Below are 18,418 nucleotides of genomic sequence, written 5' to 3'. Positions count from 1 at the left end.
TCAAGGGTAAGATAGTATTTTACATGAGTTAACATGTCTGAAAAGTCAAAATTTCACTTTTTGGGTGGCACAAGGTTATGTGTGAGGGAAACCATAGTCATGTGTCTACGCCACATCAACTGGGTAAGCTAATTCCACACATATTTTAAAATTTAAGTAAAACACACCCATAAGTAAGAAGTAATAGATTGTTTTAAACATTATATAAATGAGGTCAAGAATCAATTAGACAAAAGAATAAAAGCTTTGAGAATTGATTGAGGTCATGATTTTTTATCTACTGAATTTAAAGAATTAAGTAGTGAAAAAGAAATTGTTTAATAACTACCAATTCTAAGAACGCCATAACAAAATAATGTAACGAAAAGAAAGAACCAAACTTTGTTAGAAATGGTTAGGTCTATGATGGCATAAGCGAATCTTTCAACTTCATATTGGTGAGATGCCTTATTTATTGTTATTTATGTGCTTAACTGAATGCCCACTAAGTCAAATACTTCCACTCTTTATGAGTTATGGACATGTAGAAAATGTGACTTGAATATGATACAACCTTGAGGGTTAGTAGTATATATCTATAACACCTCTTATAAATTCAGAAAATTAAGACCAAAAGGAAAGAAATGTATCTTTGTAAGATATTTAGAACACTCCACAGGGTACTTGTTCATAAGGAAGGATTTAGATAGAAAAATTATTGAAATAGATACTAGAAATGCGACATTCATAGAAGATGACTTTCCTAACAAGGGTGACACTGATAAAAGTCTTCATATGTATAAGATAGAAGAGGAATATGGAGAAGATACCTTTCCACGACCATCAATTGTGTCACAAGAGACAATCTCTTTACCTGTTCCAAATAGTAGAAGCAATAAGATTTAGCTCTAATTTATTCTTAATAGTGGAAACGAAGATCTGTAATTACAAAGGAGTAAACATCCTAAAATACCTAGGCAATGTTTTGGAATTGAAAACAAAGTTTTCTTTACCACTCCTCTTGAAGATGAAGAGCCTAAAAATATCAAAGAAGCTTTATCGTCCTTATAAGGAAATATGATAAAAAACAGTGGAGAAAGAAGTGAAATCCATGAAAATTAATCAAGTCTGGAGTTTAATGGACTTCTCACCAGGTCAAAAACCCATTAAGAATAAATGAATCCTCAAAATTAAACGTAAGGTAGATGACTCAATAGACAGATACAAAGCTTGCATAGTGATGGAAGGCTATACCTAACAAAAAGGTATAGATTACAAAAAACATTTTTGCTTTTTGTGAGATTTACTGCAATCCGTGTAATTCTAGATATAGTAGCATATTTAGATCTAGAATTGCATTAAATAGATGTCAAAATAACATTCTTTAATAGAGATTTTCACAAAGAGATCTACATGAATTAACATATAGGTTTCATGATAAAAGGCTAAAAGGGTAAAGTATGTAAGCTCCAAAGATTAATAGATAGTCTGAAACAGTCATTAAGACAATGGTACTTAAAATTCCATAAGATTATATTGTTTTATAATTTTAAGATGTTAGAACAAGACTACTGTATCTATGTGAAAATGTTTGATGACAAGTTTGTAATTTTGTCTCTTTAAATAGATAATGTACTAATAGTTAGGAGTGCTTTAGAGTATGTGATAATCAAGCTGCAATTTGTCAAAATTAACCTAATGCACAAAAGAAGGGTTGACCACTGTTGACCTAAATTAAAAAGTGTCTACCAACATATTTCTCGCTTACCCACATTTGAACTATAATACACTAATTTTTAGCCAAAATTCATTCATCTTATTCTCAAAATTGAGCTTAAAATGGGTTCTCAAGTTAATATTAAATGATTTAATAGTTTATTTCAAAGTTTATAATGAAGTTTTGTATTTTGATTTCAATTTTCAAAATTCACTTATGAATCTCACATTTTTAAGTTGAAATTGGTTGATACTCAATGGAAAGCAATTTTAACTTAGTATAGGGTGTGATTTATGGCTAGAAACTATGAATTTTTGTAATACCCATAGGAATGAATCAAAGTTATTTTAGCTATTGTATGTCTTCAATGTTTGTTTAAGCATGAATGATTGGCTAGGTATTGAAAGATTGTAAATATTAGTCTGATGTATAGTTGTGCATGCATACTCATTTATCAACCTGTCATGTGGACAATATGGAAATTATACCACATTAAAGAGTGAAAGTCAGATGCACCATCGTGCATCAAGAGACACATAACCTAAACATATGTTAAAATTTTATATTATTCAAAGAATCACATTCATGAAGTTTTGGCTATATCTCATAACTTTATATTTATCAGTTTTAAGAGAGAGTTTGGGAAAACAACCTTTGAGATATTTAAACCATTGGAAAGTCTTTTTCAATGGATTTTGGGGGATTTTTGGTGATCAAATAGAGAAGTTTTCATTGATTCTTTAGGCTTTGGAAAATAGGTAAGAATGATGTTGTTTCATGTTATTTTGATTCATAATATTAGTTTTCAAACCGGTGATAATGCTTGACACGATCCCTGGTATTTTGAGATATAATCTTGAATTATTAGAGCGCAATATGATGATGGTATGATTATACAATAAACCTTGTTGATTTGAATAGGATATATAGGTTTAGATTCAAATCAAGCTAAGCTAGAGCTTAACTAGCTCGAACTCTACTGGATTACTGTTAAAATGAGCCTGAGCTCCAGATTGAGCTCAGCGAGCCAAAGAAATCAATAATCGAACTCAGCTCATAAGCTTGGCTCAGGTAGGCTGAATGAGCCTGATCATGAGCCAAGCTTGGTGAGCTCAAACGAGCCTATCCACAGCCTATGTACTTCTGTTTTCTTTTCAATAATCTAGAACTGAATTGAACTTTAATATCACATCTAGTAAAATCGAACTATATCAATATCATTATTTCAATCAAAATTCATTAAGTCACAAAAAAAAAAAAGAAACAAAAAGTATGAAATTCCTTATAATCCAAAATATGGAATATATAAGGAACATGTCTCAATTCTATTAAGAAAAAACATCTTAAGAATAGAAAAACCAGCATGTAACAAATTAACAATAACCTTATATAAAGAACAAACCTCAATTTTATTAAATACAACAAACAAAGAAAAATGGTATTCCTAAAAGATACATATATAACACTATATAAAGAGGCAACAACCTTAATATTGAGATTTAAACATGTTAACATATATCTAATTCATCAAAATGAAAATTTCCATTGCTCTTCTTTATTACTTCAATCTTAAACTTCACTATTACTTCATCAATCTTCAAATCTTAGACCAACAAATTAACAATATAGGCAATGCACCTAACATGGAATAGTTTTCGGTTATATATTAATAGTCTTTAAATTTCAAAAGGTACCTTCAATCTTTTAACATAACTGTCATTTGTGCTAGCATTGTCAACAATGATAGTTTGCATCCACTAATAAAAAATAGTGAATATTAATGAAATTACATATAATAAAATTATAAATATATTTTTATAAGCAATTCTAAAAGTTGAATTTACCTTATTCTCAATCCCCAAACTCTTTAAACACTCAAATATTGATGTTGCAATGTCAATTCCTCTTCTTGGCAGAAGTAGGTGTATAAAATTTATAATTCGTTTATTTAATGATCATGTCTGATCCACCCAATATGTCGTAATTACCATATACTTAAGATTTTGGGCATCCAACTTCCAAAGATCAGTAGTTACACTGATCCCCCTAGTCTCCTTAAAAGTTTTTTTAAATCTCATACACTTTACTTGATAAACCCTAATGCAATTAACTTTTACTTGTTTCCTTCCAACTTTTTCGTAGAGAGGTTGAAGAACGCGACAAAAAATAGTGAAATCAGGCTGCTTAACTAAATTAAATGGCAATTCAGAAATCATTACCACGTGAGTCAAGGCCTTTCTGCCTAAAACAACAATACCGTAATCATTACATTAGATAAAACAATAAATTGCATAACCATTTCATAATTACAATAAAGTTATTAAGTAAACTCATACTTACCTTTTTATGCTCATAGTTCATGCTTGTCTTAACCACCATTGAGGTAGAAAACAATCAAGTAACCTTAAGTTTGAAGGTTGAAAACTAATATGGTTTGTCTCCTTATAACTAAGTTCTTGCCCATTGCTTTCTTTTTATCAACACATTAAGCCATATGTCGTGTCAAATGGATAGTTGCCTTTGTCTTTTGCAATTTTATTATTTTTTTTTTTGAAATACTTGCACACCACATGTGTAACATCCCCAACAGTAACAAATAACTCCTTAAGAAAGCATTCCCAAACAATAAATGTTTTTTCCTCTTATTTGATGGTATAATATGTGGTGCTTTTGTAGTTTCTTTAGAAAATACATGTGTTTCATCAGCCTTAGCTAAAGATAAAACATCAAAATCTTCCATAACTCTCATATCAACCTCTACATCATCTATTGCAACCTTTTGACTAGGTAAAGGTGCTTCTATCTACACTGACTTTCCTTTCATAAATGTATGCAATGAAGGAGCCATAATGCTAGTTGTTGACGCTTGAGACAAAGCTTAACTAGCTCTGGATTGTTCTACTTTTTTTTATGTCATATTCTATGTCACAATCAAAATTAGACTGTTAGCTATTAATAATTAAAATATAAATGCAACATGTGTAAAGTCAAACATAGGCTGCTTGAGTAGATTAGAAAGGACAATATAGTTTCATCAATAAATTTAGGAATATAAATATATTCAATAAAGGAAATACCCAGCTCAATCAGAAAACTATCATTTCCCAAACAAAGAAACACCATACTTCAATAGAAAATTCACTCCTTCCACAATCAACAAACTATATTATAATTTCATCAAACGCAACACAACAAAACCGTAATCATAACTTCTCAACAAAACATACCAACAAATCAACAAAGAAATTAATTCCTTCCATAATCTAATTATTATGCTTCCATCACAAAGTTAATTTCTCAAACAAAAATAATAATAATCAACAATTCAATAGATCACATCTAACTTTTTTTTATTATGCCTTTTATTTATTTATTTCCTTATATTTAAATATGGTATGTGAGTTGGCAAAGCAAATTAAAGAAACAAAGCTTGGAGGTTTCTCCTTCAATCTTCCATTCCTTTATTCTCATAAGATGTAGATTTTAAGGTGAGAGAAAATCATATTAAAGAAATATGGTCGTGTAAGTGAAATTTCATTTTAATTTCTCTATTTTTTTTTTATGTTTTCGATTTCTCTCAAAAACTCCCACCTTGTCCTGCCTTTAACCTCTTCATATGATATCGTCTTATTACAAGCCAAAACCAAAATGATTTAATTATTTTTCCTTACTCAACTCAAGATCTCTCTATCTTTCTCTCTTCATTTGTATAGCCCAGGTGCAATTGTTTTTTTTTTTTAAATTTTATCCCATAAATTGTTTGAAGTTTTGTTTTTTAAGCAATGAGAAACTTGTTTTCTTGTCTTAGTGAAAGTGTAGTATATGTCTCCCATTACTATAAACAACCTAGGTTTTCATTATTGTAACTTGGTGTAAAAGCCCTATTATAGGCCAAGGTTTGAGCATGAAGTTTGGAGATGAGATTTTTGCATCTTTCAAACTCAACATCACATTCAGCATAATGCAATATCAAAAAAAAAAATCAACATCATATTGTTAACACAAATTGCAATATTCGCCAACATAGAACTGTTAAGATAAACTATTATCTTCTATAACACAAAGCAATCTTCAAAAGAAACAAAATTCAACTCCAACTTGTAAACACAGACCGTTATCTTTTCTAATGCATAGCAAATGCAACAGTAACAAATCAACCCTAATTATGGTAAACATGGCAAGTTGATTAGGGTAAACACAACAACAAGCTACCAACATAGAAAAACAAGTATGATAAAACCTACAAATTAAAAACCCTAATTCCAAAATTAGGGTTCAATAAATTCAAGCCAAAAATTAACAAATTCAAAGTAAAAGAAAAAAAAAAAGAAAACACACACCTGAAATGTCCTTATATAGTCATTGCCAAACTTGTCACCATCGAATTCCCACTCGTTGGATAAATAAAAGACAAAAGTGTTCCAATGACAAAATCTTCTATTGCTATGTGATTGGACTTCAATTGATAAAGCATTCAAACTTGAAAGTTGGATAGAGTCTACAGGAGCTAATGTTATCAGTGGAGAAAAGAGGACAAAATTGAAGACTAAGGGTAGGCCTGGAGTTTAGAAAGTGGAAACTAGAGACTTGGCGTTAGAAAGCGTGAATGATAAATAAGAAGTTTAATTTTTCTTTCATTTATCTAAAACAAAGCATCCTACCTAGCTTGAGAAATTAGAATGAGCGAGTTATTTTGGCTTATGAGTTGAGCCAAGTTGCTCAACTAAAAGCTAAGGCTCAAACTCATTTTTTAGGTATATATAGCTCAAGTTTAGGCTCTGGCTCATTTCTATGTGACTAGTTTCGAACTCATTTCTAGTCAAGCTTAAACAAGCTCCACTCGAATCTAACCCTACCAGATGTATAAGAATCTTTTATTGATGATCTGAATCAATTTACCTAACTATTGAATTGAACAAAATTGATCTAAAAAAATGTTTTTTGTATAGAGTATGATATTGTATATATGTATATCACTACGAGCTCACATGTACGATTATGTTCAGGTTTATGAAATATGGACTTGTGTTGTTTAGAGAGTTTACGGTGTTTTAATGATATTAAAAATGTGTTTAAGTTATGACTATATAATTAGGTGCATATGGTATGGGAAAATTATTGAAAATACGTACAAATAGACCTTACAGACGTGCATGCACAATCGTCCCAAGGATAAGTATGATCATGTCATATAATACATTTTACAATGATTATGTGTTGTATGGTCATACACCAAAACATGCATGCCTGTATGCTTAATAGATTATAGACTTGTTCGTGCATACCATAAGGATTAATGAACATATAGAAACAGTGTGTAACAACTTACAATTGTGAAAAGATGAATTTACCCTTAGAGAAATGGTATGATCATGAAGGAAGGAGAAGAATTTGAAAGAAAGTGAAGAAGAAAATATGGCAAAAATGACATGCATGCAACAAAATTGTTATAACCAACACAATACAAACAAAGGTGAAGAAGGTGAGAATTTTACCTACTTCAAGCATGAGTGTTTGGTGTAGCATGATGGATGATAACACCACAACTGTCAAGCTTCTAAAGTAGTCCACTTAGCTAAGCTAAATCTCTTTGGCTAAATTCTTAAAAAGAAGGTAGAAGAGGAGTTTTTAGTAAGACAAATGGTTTTTAGTTCAAATGAACTAAAATGCACGTTTATGTAATGGTGGCTTAGTTAGCAAATATCTATTTGTTGTTTGGTCTTTATAAATTCTCAATTCAAACTATAACCATGCATGTATATCATACATGTACTTTAGCCACCCTAATTTCATCTCACACCTTAACTTTTAAAGTGTCATTTCATATCCATATTACATTTTATATGATGTAATATTTTTTACCCTTTAGAAGGTGTGTAACACCCCCTCTAGAAGTATTACCTTTTGAAGGAAAGTGCCATTAAATTGCCTACTGGTACATGTCGTCGTTGACACCCAAATTAAATCCTAAATTCTTGCAACAAAAATGTAGTAAAGGACAGTAGGGATCGTTCCCTCGAAGAGCTTTGATTAGTACGTCGTCACAAGTAAACCGAAACAAAGAAATAAAAAGGGGGTTTTGAAGTGAATGCAAATTATAATGAAAAACAATAAATAAAAATTAAGTAAAATAATCTAAAAGGAATAAATCAATTTGACAAACCTTAGTCTTCGGTCACATCCACCATTGGAACTACGATTGATCATTGAAACAAAATATCAAATTAATTATTCAAATATTCGTTGTGGTGTTAAATTTACCTGTCATTCCTTACGATTAGTTAACCAAAAACATGTATTCCAATTAACCCTTATTGCTCAATAATTCGGATACGATTTCGAATTTAATTAAACAATAGCATTACGAGTTAAAAAGACCAACAAAGCAAGACAACACAAACGTACGATGTTGCATTTAATCTAGTTGATTATTTTCTTAGGATTTATAGTTTCTAACACAGCAATCGATAAACCTAGTTGCCACTTCGATTAGATGGATTGAACAATTACGGATTCAATACCTAAACTAGCCGTAGATTATATTAATTGATAAACTAATCGCGTGCCTTAGAAATCAACTAACACAATCATAAACAAATAATTCAGAAAGATAATCAATACTCGAATAAATAAAAAGATACATTAAAGAATAGAATAAATCTCACAATCATTGTAGTTCCATGGTTTTAGATCCCTTCAACCAAGAGAAATTATTCAGCCACTGTAAACCATATTTTTCTCTCTAATTCTCTAGGTACAATGGTTAATAATTCTCAAATAAAAATAAGAGTATATATATTATCTTCTTACTAAAAATCTGGAAATTGAAAGTCAATCTTAATCTCCTAATCCAATCAAGCAAAGTGATACATATCTTTCCAAAAAGAAAGGAAAAGATATGTATCTTTAATATATATCATTCCTCCAAAAATATCCTTCCTTATCTAGCTCAATTAATCTTCTTTTCTAGTTGGTAATTATCCCTTTCCTAGAAAGGAAATCTTAATATTTTGTAGACTCTTACAGCTGATCTGGGTGTTCAGATCTGTTTTCTGAATTCTGCTCTCATCTTTCACGTGCCCACGCCTAGTCAGCATCACGAAATTTCCAGGTTTATAGGTCTGCTCCAATTTTTCATCTTTTTGGCCCATCTTACTCTAAAATTGTTCAAAGCTTCCTAAATGCAAAAAGATAAGTAATTCCATTAGATTGAATTAAATTTCCACACAACATAAGGGAATTAGAAATCAAAATAATAACAATTAATGGCGTTATCAAATTCCCCCACACTTATCTTTTGCTCGTCCTTGAGTAAAATAAAAACAAAAACAAAAACAAAACAAACACAAAAAGGTTCCATCAATCTCTTTTCTCATGATACCAAAAAGTGTGCATACCTTAAGATTCAAACCAACCAAGATTCAAGCATCAACACACATCATTATCAAACTTCACAAGGAAATATGCACAAAGACAAATCAAGATAATCGCATTCTAAAGCATGTGTAAAGCTTTGGTAAATCATCTTCACGGTTATCACTCATATCACTCATGTGTTTAATAGTTCGGTGTTTCGCTCAAATTCTTCCAATGCAAACATTATACCATAGGCTTGTTTATGCACCAAATCTCCACCACTTAGATTATATACATGCATAAATCAAAAGGACTTTATTTTAGGTTGTAATGGGGCTTTGGGTAAAGGTGAAGATTAATGGATACAAAAGGTTAAAACCATGAATATTAACGAAACATTTAAACACCTAAGGGGAACAAAAATGTAAAGCTAAAGCCACCACATTCACCACATTTCTTTGCTACTTGCTATTGCCTTTCTCTTCTCTCTTTTTCAACTTTTCTTTTTTTTTCTTTTACAACATTTTTTTCTTTTCTTTTTTTTTCTTGAATAACTAAGAGAATTTGGTAGCACAGATAACAACATAGGGCAATCTCAATAGCACTCTTCATGCCAACTTCTTTTCATCATTTCTTCCTATGCAATTAAGTCCTTTTTTCCCCCCACACTTAAAATTCTTCAAGATAGCAAATTTACCAAGCAACAATTTTTAGTTTAAATGCCTTGCTAATTTTCATGGTTGGGTGAGGATTTTTGCTTAAAGGCTTGGGTTTGTAGTATGGTTTTAGCACAAAGAATCAAGGGTTTTGTAAGGCTCAAGAGGCTAACTAGGGAAATTAAAATAGGTTGGCTTTTAAGCTAAAGGGTTCAAATAAGAATGCCTTTATAATTTTCATGCATGCATATTTCAATGTGGTCTCGAAACGGTTCAAAGCAAGTTCTAGAGATATATTCACATGGGAGAATATCACTTATCAAAGAAAATATAGATTGATATGAATGTTTCAATCTTTTTCGGCTCAAAACTCACGAGTTAATTAAATTCACCTCAACTTAAAAAAAACTCGAGCTCTCAATTATCAAAATTTGTTTAAGTGCATAATCCTAATTAGTCTAACAAATCAGTGTGTACAATGCTCTCCTATTGAATTAGCTAAATCCCAAGGCATGCATACAAATTAATTCATTCAAAGTGAGATTAATGGAACTATTTAGCTGACTAAAAACAGGGAAGGATACACTAGCTGCCATAAAAATCAAACTTTATCCAGCAAGGAGCAGCAACATACGTAAAGCAAAACAAGGCATACCAGAATAAGCATAACACAAAGAAGACAGAACAAAAAAAAAACTGAAAAAAAAAATAGAACAGATTGACAGAACAAACTGAAAGCAGAACAAAAGGATAAACCATAAGAACAGAGCAGAAAAAAAATAAAACTGAAAAACAGAGCAGTAAACAGCAGAAAAATAAAACACAAATAAACCCTCCCCCACACTTAAACCAAACATTGTCCTCAATGTTTAAACAAAACAAAATAAAATGAGAATTGAAATTTAAGAGAAAAGGAAAAGGAAACTTCTCTGGATTTGGGGAAAAGGAAAAGTAGTTTGAATTATAGAGAGTTGTAATTGATAGAGGATTCTTCGGATTCCGATGACGGCTCTGGTGTAGGAGGCCTCTGATGGGTGAATTTTGTTGTTCTTTGATGCTGTGAACAGGTTCTGACCATGGTATTGCAGAATGAGGAAAGGGCTGCTAGGTTTTTTTTTATTATTTCAGTTGGAGAGAAAGTGTGAGGCATAGGTTTAGTAATTGAGATTTCATATAACCTAGCATTTTGCTTGTATTTAAGCATATGGGCCCTTTATGTTTAGCAAAATAACAAATCCAGAGCTGTAGTTTGACAGGAACGCATGACCCAGTTCCAAAACACCAAAATACAGATTTCTCCCTTATGAACATTTACATTATAATTATGACTTCGTTGCTACTGTCCTAAAAATCTGCCCATTGCATTAGCATGTTCAAAGTAGTCCTCCTGAAGTGTTAGGCACATATCAGTTGGATGTCCTCCTATTGAATAGATTCCGCAAACTTTTGCTGCCTTTATTTTTCCTATAGCCATTTGACGTACAAGAGTAGTTAGATCATCAAGTCGTCTTTCAAGAGAAGATACATTTACCTCATTGACACGCCGAGACGAATGGTCTAATCTATTCCTAAATTGTTATGAATTTGACGCCATATTTGTAATTAAATTTTGGGCTGCTTCAAGTGTTTTGTCAGCCAATGCTCCACCACTCGCTGCATCAATCATATTTCTCTCATTTGATAGAAGTCCTTCATAGAAATATTGAATAAGCAACTGGTCACTAATTTGGTGATGTGGGCAGCTCGCACAGAGTTTTTTAAAGCGCTCCCAATATTCATATAAAGACTCTCCAATCTGCTATCTAATGCCACAGATTTCTTTCCTTATGCTGGCTGCTCTTAATGTTGGAAAAAATTTCTGCAGAAATAATCTTTTCATCTTATGCCAAGTGGTGATACTTCCAGTGGGTAGATAATACAACCAATCTTGCGCATCATCTTTCAAAGAAAATGGAAAAGCCCTCATCTTGATTTGTTCTTCGGTTACTCCATTCGGTTTCATTCTAGTGCACACCACATGAAATTCCTTTAAATGTTTATGAGGATCTTCACCTGCAGAACCACGAAAAATAGGTAAAAGATGAATTAGTCCAGATTTTAATTCAAAGGTAATATTAACATCTAAATTCAGAAAAGTAATGCATTATGGTTGTTGATTCAAATCTGGAGCAGCAAGCTCTCTTAAAGTCTGATTTTTAGCCATGTTTTCCTCTGTTTCTTAGGCAGATCTGTGTGCTTGCAGTCTCCTTTTTGCTTCTTTTCTTAGCCCTTTTGTAGTCTTTTCAATTTTTGGATCAAATTGTAAACTAGCTTATTTCAAAGATCGCATAACGAACATACAAAGTAAAAATTCCCCGACAATAGCACCAAAATTCGGTACGTGCTATCGTTGACACCCAAATTAAATCCTAAATTCCTGCAACAAAAATGTAGTAAAGGAAAGTAGGGATCGTTCCCTCGAAGAGCTTTGATTAGTACGTCGTCACAAGTAAACCGAAACAAAGAAATAAAAAGGGGGTTTTGAAATGAATGCAAATTATAATGAAAAACAATAAATAAAAATTCAGTAAAATAATCTAAAAGGAATAAATCAATTTAACAAACCTTGGTCTTCGATCACATCCACCATTAGAACTACGATTGATCATTGAAACAAAATATCAAATTAATTATTCAAATATTCGTTGTGGTATTAAATTTACCTGTCATTCCTTACGATTAGTTAACCAAAAACATGTATTCCAATTAACCCTTATTGCTCAATAATTCAGATACGATCTCAAATTTAATTAAACAATAGCATTACGAGTTAGAAAAACCAACGAAGCAAGACAACACAAACGTACGACGTTGCATTTAATCTAGTTGATTATTTTCCTAGGATTTATAGTTTCTGACACAGCAAATGATAAACCTAGTTGCCACTTTGATTAGATGGAGTGAACAATTACGAATTCAACACCTAAACTAGTTGTAGATTATATTAATTGATAAACTAATCGCGCGCCTTAGAAATCAACCAACACAATCATAAACAAATAATTCAGAAAGATAATCAATACTCGAATAAAAAAAAAGATGCATTAAAGAACAGAATAAATCTCACAATCATTGTAGTTCCATGGTTTCAGATCCCTTCAACCAAGAGAAATTAATCAGCCACTGTAAACCATATTTTTCTCTCTAATTCTCTAGGTACAATGGTTAATAATTCTCAAATAAAAATAAGAGTATATATATTATCTTCCTACTAAAAATCTGGAAATTGAAAGTCAATCTTAATCTTCTAATCCAATCAAGCAAAGTGATACATATCTTCCCAAAAAGAAAGGAAAAGATATGTATCTTTAATATATATCCTTCCTTATCTAGCTCAATTAATCCTCTTTTCCAGTTGGTAATTATCCCTTTCCTAGGAAGGAAATCTTAATATTTTGTGGACTCTTGCAGCTGATCTGGGCGTTCAGATCTGTTTTCTAAATTCTGCTCTCATCTTTCACGTGCCCACGTCTAGTCAGCATCATAAAATTTCCAGGTTTATAGGTCTGCTCCAATTTTTCATTTTTTTGGCCCATCTTACTCCAAAATTGCTCAAAGCTTCCTAAATACAAAAAGATAAGTAATTCCATTAGATTGAATTAAATTTCCATACAACATAAAGGAATTAGAAATCAAAATAATAACAATTAATGGTGTTATCACCTACTTTGAGCATGCATTTAATTTAAACTCAAAACATTTGAATAAAATTTCATTTATTAAAGTGTATAAACTAACTGAAATACCCTTTATTAAATCTATCTTAAAAGCATAACAAAAGATGTGAATAATAAGCATGAATTGAAATCATAATATGTGTAGTATACTATAGTCACAAAACTTAAATAAATTGAAAAATGAGAAATATGGAAATAAATTTGAAAAGATAGAAATGCCTTCAGAGCTCTATACCTTTTAACCACCACTTGTCCTATAGCCATTATGATTACCTATAACTGCACATAAGAAAGTAAAGGAATAAGTGATAAGAACACTCAGTAAGTAGAGACTATACTGATAACTTTTACTGAAACCCCTTAAAATGCCTTTAAACTTGACCCATACTAACTCTATTATTCTGAGTTAGCATTACATTCCTCTATAGAAGATGACAAGTCTTATGTACTATCTCTATACTCATACTAAACTCCAGGGACTATCTAGGCTATATATCATAACTCTCGAGTTAAATTATATCTGTCTTAGTCATTAAAGAGCCACTCCACCAGATTCCTATCTAGCATGACCTTATTAAACTTGGTCGAAACATTTAGATCTAAAAGTTGTAATTGAACTTGTATACTAGATTGATCAGTCTAGATCGAATAAAGGGATTTGAGACTATAGCCATAAATGCTATCTTTTTATTTCACAGCACTAATTATATCTTAACTAGGTTTTACTATAAGCATGTATCTTATTATAGGTCAATGTCTTGTTGCAGATGGTATAGTCATTGTATACTTATAGTGCCCTCATGTAACGACCCTATGATGTCTAGCATGTATACATCTCGGGCCTTTACTTAGCTCACTCTTGCTTTCACCCAATAGTATATCTCATGCCCTACTATAATTTAACTCCTAGACATGTAGGTTACTATTGTGTACCAAAGCTTTCTGTATTGTTGTTACTTAGCACGACCTTTAAATCTCTAGCCTAATTCCCTTACTCTTTTATTTTTTCTACCCTAAACACATAAGCGTGTACATTTAGACATACAGGGGTGTATCTCTTTGTTTTACCACACACAGTTACCTCTCCGTGGGTTCTCCTTCGTGCTCCAATTGATAGATACATAAGCATGTATCCCAACTAACACAGCTGTGTATCCTTCATATATTTAATCTATTTAGCTTATATATTCTTTTATCTATCGCACTATTTCTCTGGAGTATTCTAGTTATTTCACCTCATACACGATCATGCTAAAGTTACACACGAGAAGTCTATGTATTATAGTTAACCACTAACTAGTTAACGACATCTAACGATCATCAAAACGGTAAAAAACTTGACCAAGTGTGTTCATTAATCCTTATGGTATGCATACAAGTGTATATCCTACACCACATAGTTGTGTGTCAAACTTAGAAAATAGATGAAGGAACCTTAGTTTTGCACCATGTTTATTCTATATAAAAGTATGTGATCTTGACACATTAGCACATCTAAACAATCACATTAAGAGCAATGTTAAACTAATTCATGACCTATATATTTTCATCTAATGCCAAACCTTTGGGTAGGGTCTAATTTTCATAACACTCTAATTCTCATATAACTCATCCACTTATCAAATGCCAATAAATCTTTTAAGCTAAGATTGTCACACTTTTAATGGCTAATGGTTCATAAAAAATTTCATAAACTTATATTTACAAGGAAGAATCAACGATTATTGTAATATTAGCCAATAAACATAATCAACACATATATCCATGATATTATTCAAAAACCTCATGGCATTTAATATTTTATCAACAAGGCATCATGATAGGATTGTTTTTCTCATCAAACATTGAAGCTTAAGCTCCATTTTTATTGCAAATCATCAAAATACAAAAGATAATAACCTACTTACCTTAACTTTGCAAAAATCGAGCATGCAAGGAAGTCATCTTTACTCTTCTCTTCTTGTCACCATGTTACTAAAATTAGGCTACTGGAGTTACTGTATGAAGGTTAGACAGTCAAGCTCAATTCTTTCACTTTCTTCTTAGGGTCGTGCATTTAAGATTGATAATAATGTTCCCTCAACATAACAACATGTCTTATATAAAAACTGATTTCGTGTTTAATACACATGGGCATATGTCACTTAAATTTGAAATTTAGACTAATTCAACTTATCCAACTCATGTGGCAATGGCACATGGGCATAGCTTTACTATATATGGTTGTGTGTCGTTTCGAACCTATATTATTTATTTTCAAATCATGAAAACTCATGCAAAAAAACTATCTTACCTTTGAGACATACTTATAGATGTTACAATTCCTCCCTTTTAGTAGAATTTCAAACCTAGAATTTACTGGAAATAACTCGAGATTTTTATCTCTCATGTTTTGCTCCATTTCTCAAGTAGCCTCCTTAATCTTGTGATTCCTCCAAAGAACCTTAGCCAAGGGAATCTATTGATTTGAACTAATCTCTCATAACAACTTAAGTCCTCTGATAATTGAATCTCCTTGATATTCAATACATAGGAAATATCACTAATATACTTGCATAATGATGAAACATGGAAAACATCATGAATATGCTTCATGCTTATCGATAACGTAAGCCTATAAGCCAGCTTACCAACCTTTTCCACTTCTCATATGGGTTGATATACCTAGGAGCCAACTTACCCTTTCTACCAAACCTCATTATATGTTTAAACGGGGCTTCTTTGATCTATATAGGCTTTCTATTGATCTTAGGCAAACCTATTGTCTGTTTGATCAATTATACATTTTCAATCATTTTTTTAGTCAACTTTGGCCTAAAGGAATAGACTAAGACATCTCTCTTACCCAATTCATTCCAACGTAAAAGAAAATGACACTTCCTATGTTAAAGTGTCTTATAAAGTGTTATCTAAATTGTCACTTGATAATTTATTATCATAGGTAAACTCTAATAGGAGTGACTTTTCAACCTAGCTTACCCTATGGTCTATATAACAAGCTCTCAACATATCCTTTAACAGCTGGTTGTTTTTCTCAATCTGACCATCCGTTTGCGGGTGATAAGTTGTACTAAATAGTAGATTAATAGCTAACAATCAATGTAAACTCATTTACAAAGCTGACACAAATCTCATGTCTCTATCTGATACAATCGTCTTAGGCATACCATGCAATTTGACAATTGTTTGGACATATAACTTTCTTAGCTAATCTATAAAGACATCGTCCTTGATAGGCAAGAAATACGTTATCTTAATCAATCTATCAACTCTCACCCAAAGTGCATCATATCTATTCTAAACTCTCAAAAACCCAATAATAAAGTTTATAAAGATATGCTCCTATTTCTATTTGGGTACACTTAAAGGATGAAGCCATTCTAATGGTCTCAAATGTTTGACCTTGGCCTATTGAATGGTGAGACACTTAGCCACTTACTCAGTCATATATTTCTTCATGTTAGACCACTAAAAAATCCTCCTCAAATCTTGATGTATGTTTACACCCCTAGGATGGGTTGTGTAAAGAAAACTATAAGCCTTTGAAAGAATTCTCTACCTTAACTCATTTATGGAAAAAGAACACATTTTGTTTCTAGACTTGAAGACATTATTCACCACTTGAAAATCTGTTTCAGGACTAACTTGAATCCTTTGTTTATACCAATCATTCTAAAACTGAGTTATCTTAATCTCTTCCACTAGTGTGGATTTGATTTTTAATCTGAATAAAGCCCTAATCACTAACTCAATCTGCTCTCAGTCTAAGTCTGACTGAGTCTCCCTTTCAACTATCACATAAGAGAAGAGCACTTTTCAATTGAAGGCTTTTATAGCTACATTAGTTTTGCCTAGATGATATTTGATGTCATAGTTATAATATTTTGCTAGTTCGAGTCATCTCTTATACCTCAAGTTAAACTCCTTTTGAGTAAGGAAATGTCCGATGCTTTTATAATCAATGTAGATATTTCATCTTACCTTATATAAATAATGCCTACAAACCTTGAAGGCAAAAACTACAACTACTAGCTTCAAGCTATGAATGGGGTACTAAGTTTGAAATCTTCAACTATCTTGGGGTATAAGTTATAACCTACTCCTAGACCACCATAGGATAGATCAATGTACAAATCATACTCAATCCCTTCCTCAAGTAAGGCCAATACCAAACCAAAAGTCAATCTCTTTTTTAATTCTTGAAAACTTTTCTCGCATTAATTTGACTATTGAAACTTGGTTTCCTTCTTAGAAGAGTTACAAGAGGCCTTGCTAACTAGATGAACCCCTCAACAAACTTTCTATAATACCTAACCAAACCCAAAAAACTATGAACCTCATTGACTATCTTTAACCTCTGCCAATCTAGAACTGCCTTAATTTTACTTGGGTTTACTAATATACCTTCTATCAAAACTGTATGCCTTAAGAAAGTCACTCTATCTAGCTAAAATTCGCATTTAGAGAACTTTGCATATAGTTGTTTCTCTCTTAACCTTTGTAAAGTAAGTTTCAAATGCTACTCGTGCTCTTGATGACTCCTAAAATACACCAATATGTCATTGATGAAGACCGCTTTAAACTTATCTAAGTAGTCATGGAATACCTTTGTAAAGGCATTGGTTAGTCCAAATGACATCATTACAAACTCAAAATGGTCATACCTAGTTTGAAAAGTAATTTTGGGTATATCCTACTAAACTACTTAATGATAGTTAGACCTTAGATGAATCTTAGAAAATATTACTAATCCATTCAACTAGTCAAAAAGATCATCTATTCTAGGCAACAAGTACTTGTTTTTCATTGTTACCTTGTTTAGCTCTTGATAATCTATACATATTCTTATGGACCTATATTTCTTCTTGACAAATAAGATGGGAGCTTTCTAAGGAGAATGACTTAGTTTGATAAAGTCATTCTCTAAAAATTCTTAGAGATGTTTCTTTAACTTTTGAAACTTGATTGGGGCCATTTTGTAGAGTGCCTTAGAT

General features: G+C 31.7%; 1 non-coding gene across 1 annotated transcript; it reads left to right on the top strand.

Annotated features, from left to right (window-relative positions):
- The first annotated feature begins 11,432 nt into the window (after nucleotides 1-11,432).
- On the top strand, nucleotides 11,433-11,539 carry LOC123212615. The gene has a single exon (XR_006501575.1). It is a non-coding gene; the product is annotated as a small nucleolar RNA R71 (small nucleolar RNA).
- Nucleotides 11,540-18,418: the final 6,879 nt, after the last annotated feature.

Source organism: Mangifera indica, chromosome 3, assembly GCF_011075055.1.
Source record: "Mangifera indica cultivar Alphonso chromosome 3, CATAS_Mindica_2.1, whole genome shotgun sequence".
NCBI classification, from domain to species: Eukaryota; Viridiplantae; Streptophyta; class Magnoliopsida; order Sapindales; family Anacardiaceae; genus Mangifera; species Mangifera indica.
This window is presented reverse-complemented; position numbering and strand designations above follow the sequence as displayed.